Source organism: Phyllostomus discolor, chromosome 15, assembly GCF_004126475.2.
Source record: "Phyllostomus discolor isolate MPI-MPIP mPhyDis1 chromosome 15, mPhyDis1.pri.v3, whole genome shotgun sequence".
NCBI lineage: Eukaryota > Metazoa > Chordata > Mammalia > Chiroptera > Phyllostomidae > Phyllostomus > Phyllostomus discolor.
The window spans coordinates 7,136,732-7,143,716 of record NC_040917.2 but is presented as its reverse complement, the minus strand read 5'-3'; positions in this window follow the sequence as shown (position 1 = coordinate 7,143,716).

The following is a 6,985-nucleotide window of genomic DNA, read 5'->3' as shown; positions in this document are numbered from 1 at the left end:
CTTCATCTTGAACTTGACCCCTTTCAGTCCCAATGCCTACCCCTGCTTGAAAATCCACATTGGATTTTCAAATACTTGCAGTGAAGTTGATTGGTAGAGAGATGACCACCGCTTCGCGCAGGTTGGTTTCAAATGCTGTCCTAGTCCAGTCTGCTGGGCTGTGGCTGGGGCACGGCCTCAGTCTTCTTCTGCCATCTGTAAAAGGGGTGTTTTTTTTGAGATTATGGGCAAGGGAGGTATTTGAAATTAAGTCTAATAAAGAATTTTTTCCACCCTTCAGGTTTAATAGAGCCTGAAAAGTCTTCTTTATACATGGAAAATGCTGGAATCCAAAAGAGCAAAATTACCACCCAAATAAACCATTCTCTGTTTAGGCCCCGATGGGAGGGACATTGTGCTAAGAACCAGCTTCTTCACATTGAAAAGCACAACGTGTGTTTATTGCATAAGCACAGGGTGGCTGACCGTGGTTCTAAAAATATTTCCCACTAAACAGTGCACTGTCACCTGGGGAAAGTGTCATCGCTGTGACTGTTTGTTAACCAAACAACCAAAGACATCCCTGTACACACATCGTGTGAAGGACCTACGCTGAGTGCCGACGGGTGACAAGAGCTAAGAGAGGCAGGGGCCCCTCCTACAACTGTCCAGTCTTATGGGGAGACAAAGCACGTACCATAATGACACTGGGAGGTGTGTGTTAGGGACCTAGTGACTCGCTCCGATAACACGCGTAGCACAGATTCAGAGGGAAGACAGATGGATTTTGTGTGTTGATAGTCAAAGAAGGCGACCGACAGGGCGATTCCATTGGGACTTGAAATATTGGATAGGCTTTAGTGCAGAAGCACGTGATAGGGAGGGAGCTCAACTGCAGTGGGGCTCCTGGGGAGGTACAAATCCAGCCCATGCAGAAGTGGGCCAAGGTAGTAGCAATTACAGACTTCACTCAGAGCTGGGTCCTGGAGTTCCTTGGGATTGTGGGGGGGGGGCCCGATCTCAAAAGTTTCTTTCCGAGTAGGTAGGTTCCTGAGAAGGGCAAGCACTGACCTTCAGCACGAAGTCACTCTCTGCCGGAGAGCCACAAGCTGCCTGCACGGCGCTTGGCAGCTGAGCTGTACCGCTGACCCGTGTCCATGCAAACACAATAGTTAATTGTGCATTTGCTGTCCCGCATTGTCAGAGGGCTTGCAGCTCGGGCTCTGTCCTCTAGGTGAGAGAGGGACACAAAGGCTCTGGTGACAACCAGTGGCCAGGCCGGACGACTACAGGGAGCAGAACAGATACTCCCCAACCCTTTCCTCCCTCTCTTTTCCAGACTAGGGCCACAAGCTCCAACACACACACACACACACACACACACACACAGAGTAGCACAATCAGGGAATAACCAGGCCCATTCCAAGCTGCTGAGGCACGTGACCTGGTTTTGGAGAGAGAGCGACACGGCAGCTGTGGGGAGGGTGCATCAGGGCAGTGATGTCGTGAGAGTCTCTCGGCTCTTCCATTAATCTGTGGGGTTTTTTTTGTTTCAGATTTAAACTCCACCTTCTCCCTGCTCCCTTTGATCTCCTTTCACTCATCTTTCTTGCTTCCAGGAGACCGTTTCCTTCATTTCATTTCCCCCCTTATCTCCCGGACCCCCAAGGTGCACCTGGAGTAAGAGGTGGGCAGGGATCCGTTGGAAGGCTGGCAAGGTGACAGAGGGGAGGAGAGGGGGATCGGGAACATCGCCAAGATGGGGCGCACGGTCTGCCACAGGCCTGCATGGGCAGGAGGACCCCAAGGGGAGTCACCTGGTGCTTGCTGCTCTACCGCCAGACCCTGAGCTGTGCTGCTCACAGGGTGGACACCTGCCACCGCAATAAGATGACAGAGAAACACCAGGAGGTCCCTGACACCTGGGCATGGCACAGCCTGGGAGTCAGGGCTCAGGGCTGGAGTGTCCTGGGCACCCTGGAATAAAACTCCAGTACTTTCCAGGGACACATCAGGGCACCTCTGTGCTTCCCTTGCTTCTCCTCTTTCCTCCTCAGAGCGTTGACCTTGGACATGCTGCACCTGTGACATCTCAGACTTGGAAAGAGCCTTGAGTGACACCAGGCTGAATGCTCTCCATTCTACTCTCCAATTTCTGATTACCTTCTGCCTGAACACTCACGGCTGGGAGCTCCCTTGTTCCAGGGGGAACTCATTCCAGTGAGAGCCAAGTGGTAGAATGAGAACGTTCTCTCTTGTAGCGATTTTTAATTCCCACACCCCCTATCTTCTTCCCATCAGTCCTAGCTCTGTGCTTTGAAGATGTAAACAATAAATGCACGTATTTCTTCCTCTGCTTTCGGATCATCCTGTCGTCTCTCCTCAGGCAAATGCTTGGAATGCTCCTGGCCCTTCTCCAAGTTTCCAGGCCCATCACCGGCCACGTGTATGTCCCCGGGGTATGTGTCAGGTCACTGAGGTCCCTTGTGCTGTGCCCCACCTGGACGCCTGCGTCTTCAAAGGCCCTCACTCCAGCTACGGCATGGATGGTGATGGCTACTGGGGGGCACTCTTTCAGCCCGCCTATAATGCCCATGTCTCTGCCGACAACCCAATGCCAACTGTAAAGACACTGTGGTAAAACACACACAGCACACAATTCACCACCGTAGCCGTGTTCAAGTGTGTGGTCCAGTGGCACTAGGTGTGTTCATGTTGGTGTGAAACCATCCCCACCCTCTGTCCCCAAACCGCTTCATCTAACAAAAGCAAAACCCTGTCCCCATTAAACATGCACTCCCCGTGCCCCTCCCCCCTCCCTGCCATGGGCCTTCATTCTGCTTTCTGTCTCTATGAATGCCACCACCCTGGGTGCCCATGTAAGAGGGGTCACACAGCCTGTCCTTTCGTGATTAGTTTATTTCACTTCACAGATGTCTTCAACGTTCATTCATGCTGTAGCATGTGTCAGGATTTCATTTTTTAAGGCGGAAAAGCACGTCATTGTAAGTACACACTACACTTTGCTTATCCATTCACCCACTGAGGGACCCTTGAGTGGCTTCCATCCCTTGGCTGTTGTGAATCACGATGCTGTGAACACGGGTGTGTGAATACCTCTCTGAACCCCAGCTTTCAATGCTCCAGGGTGTATACCCAAGAGAGGAACTACAAACACTCACGTTTTGTTCTCGCAGCTGATGAACCCGATTTTCCCAGCCCCGTGTTTGTGAATTTCACTTTGTGATCCCGAGTGAGCCTCCCCCTGTGAACCATCATCTCTGCAAACGGTTCTCATATATCACCCTGTTCATTAGACCCGCTTCCTGGTTGTCATTTATGTCTAATTACCATGCGGTGCGACAGTGATCGTTTACATCACCAGATCTGTGTCGGCGTTGCTGGCAAGGCTCTGTGCCAAGCACCAAGCTGGTTTCTCACGAAGCTCGGTCACCTGTCTCCAAGTGATACCAATGAACGAGAACACGGATAGAAAGTGGCCCTGGTTTGGTACCACGCTGCCTCCCTCCCCCAACCTTGGCTCCCTCCTGTGAGTCGCCACGCTCTGCTCTGAGCACTCTTCCACACTCCGTGCTTTCTGAGAAATGCCGGGACAGCCTCTGGCACGCTGGGTGGGGTGGCAGGGATCTCAGCCGCCACTGGTATGGTCCCCTGGAGGGGTCAGCGGTGTGGTACACAGCAACCTTGTGGGGTGAGGGTTCCAACAGAAGAAAATATCCTTGTGTCGCTAAGATTGCTAACTGTCCAGAGCAAGGGGCCGGGAAGGGAAGCGAGACAGCCCACTTCCTACCCAAAAAGGAGGGCCAGAGCTTCAGAAGCCCTCACCCCCTCAGGCCACCCCGCCTCTAGGTCTCTGGCTGCCGGGCAGGGCGTGGGTTCCTGTTGGACCACTCAGGTGACTTTCCCCGTTTCTCTCTGTAGTGTGAGGGCCACACAGGAGTTCAATGTGTTTGGTATTCCTGCCGTAGTTGTACAAAAATATGAAAGAGGCACACAGCAGTGAAACATGAGAGAGAGTGGCAAATTCTTCTTTAGAAAACATCTAACAATGAGTTTTAAAGTGCAGCATAGTCCAGATACATGCTCTTTCAGTATTTTTTAAAATTTTTTAAGATTTTATTTTATTTATTTGTTTTTAGAGAGGGAAGGGAGGGAGAAAGAGAGAGAGAGAGAAACATCAATGTGCGGTTGCTGGGGGCCGTGGCCTGCAACCCAGGCATGTACCCTGACCGGGAATCGAACCTGCGATGCTTTGGTTTGCAGCCTGCGCTCAATCCAATGAGCTATGCCAGCCAGGGGTCTTTCAGTATTTTTGCTGTGTATAATGAGCACTTTTTTTGCCCAAACTTTTGAGGGAACAATAAGGATGCACATTATACGTGGGCCGTGCCTGAAATACCTTGTGTCTGTTCTTGTGTTTTGTAATTATTTGTTACATGAAATTTCTTGTACCGTAATATGTTCAAAAATAAATGCTAAAATTCCTTTATAATACAAAAAAACAAGTATCTACATACAAATAAGGAAAAACATTGAATTAAAAATTAAAACAGAAATTATGTTCCTGAAAGTTGGGGCCCAAGATGTGGGTGCACATTATACATGGCAAAATACGGTATCTATCATTGCCTAAAAGGCTCCCTCCAACCTAACAGCTGAAGACAACCACCGTCATGCATCTGGGCATTCAAGTGCGGCCCTCTGGGAGACCCTTTGGTTCCAGGGCATGGGCGGAGCTCCCCTGGTGGTGCTCAGCGGGGGGACGGCCTGGTCTGGAGGACTCAAGATGTCTGGGGCCTCAGCAGGGGTGGTCCAAAGGCTGACCCCCTGGAACTGTGTTGCGCGTGGGTCACCGGCCAGCAGTGACCACGGAACACTGTGGATGGCTCGACGATAACACGCGAGAAAAAACATGCACAAAGACAGACTAGTTTCTGTGGGGAAGTAGGGACGAAATGGCCACCCCCTCTAGTGGGGAGCGCCCTGATTTACCGTCTATACCTGCTTTTATTGGGCTCATTTTGCATAATAATTCAGGTAAAGTACAGTACTCATTAGGGGGAAGTAAGGAACCATAGAAAACAAGGAACTCTGCCGGTCTATTTTGAGTCGGGGTCAAAGAGCTATAAGACTTTGAGGAACTAACAAACTAACTTCCTCCTTGGACCCCTCTCATTCAACTGAGAGCATTCTAAACAAAGGTTTCACAGTAATTTACATATTCTTTCTTAGGCCTGATCACCCGGGGAATCCGCCCTTTTCAGCACAGAGCTGCACCACCCTGTCATTGTTTCAGGCTTAGCTGGAGCAAGGGAACTAAGGCAATAAGGAGATTTTCTCCCAGACGATAAGAACTCAGGCTATGTCAAAGCTGAGGAGCGAGGGTCCATCACCCCCTTTTGCTGCAGCCCCCCAAATCCTTCTTTTGGGGGGCCTCCCAAAGTGATCGTGCCTGTCTTAGGTCGTTCCCCCCGTGGGGAATCTTACCCGTCTTTGGCTAACCGACCAAGCTTTTGGGGGTTCAGTTATGAATAAAGCAGCAGAAGCAGCATTCCTACCAGGGATATAAGCTTTTGTCTCCTTGCTGGCTTACGGTTCCAAGGGCGTTTCCTTAGCCTTAGCCTAGGCGGGGCTTTCAGCTTCTGATACCAGTCAGGGCGGTTCCCAACAGAACTGTCACCTGGCACTCCTTCTCAAGGCTTCTCCAGCAGCGCGGGTTACCGGAGATCTTAGCAGTGGCTCAGGGCTCCCAGGACAGGGTGCACCAGTGAACCAGGTGGGAGCCTGCTGGCCTTCTAGGATCCAGCCTGGAAATCACAGAGCGTCATTTCCGATGCGCTCTGTGGGTTGCACTAGTCACAAGGCCAGAGCCCCAAGGGTGGAAGATGCAATCGCCACCTTTGATGAGAGGAGGGTCAAGGACTTCACAACCGTGCTTTAAAGCTCCCACATGTGTGCGTGTATGCTTGCATCATGGTGATAAAACCACACCTGTGTGTGCAGTTGTTAACCACACGTGCCCCACAAACTGGTGTCCAGGGGGCCCTGTGGTTAGGGAAGGGGGGGTAGTCACAACCCTTTGGGGCATCAGAGGTGCTGTGGGCCAGGTATGGCATTCAAGCACACCCTGAAGGGTAGGCACCGCATCACAGAAGGAGACGGGACAGGGACCATCCAGAACGGATGAGCAGAGACAGTGAGGCAGGCAGAGTAGGACAGGCCCCACGGGAAGCAGGAGAACCCCGAAGGTGCGAGGGTGCATTCTCAGAGGAGGTGGCCTCAGCAATGTGTCCAATTGACAAAGACCAGGAAGGCTGGGGGCAGAAGCAAGAGTTATAGAGCACTCTGCAGAGAAGGACCGTGCAGGATGACAGAGCCTTGAAGGGAGTGTGTCTGCCGGCAGACAGCCAAGAGCTGGCAGAGAAGGAGGAGTTTCGGCTGTGGGAGAGCAAGGGACTGGCTGAGGAGCACAGGGCTCCCGGGACCGAGGGACCGAGGGACAGGCATGGTGGCTCAGTGCTCTTCTCCTCAAGGGTAAGAGGAAAGGGAAGAATGAATTCGGGATTGAGACGCTTGGAAGTGCAGAAAAGTGAAGTTGAGGGATGGCCTCAATCTTCTAAGTAGCGGGTAAGGTTATTTACTAAAAGTGAAAAATCACTGCTGAAAATTTCTACATAAACACGAAATACGGGGTTTTTATTTTTACAATTCAGCAAAGTAGGCAGAGACCTAGGAGTTATGCTAAATAATTCCACAATTCAATTTTATTTATTTTTAATGTTTTTCTAGTTTATGATAATAACCTATGTCCACTGGAGAAAATTAAAAAATATAAAAATATACAAGAAACAAAAACCACCCATACACTCCACTATCACCCCAAAACAACAGTTAGAGGCTGGTTTTCTTTCTATGCAGTCAATCTGTTAGGTGGAGACAGTTCTGTTTTTAACAGATTTGAGACTCTGTACATACCACTTTATAT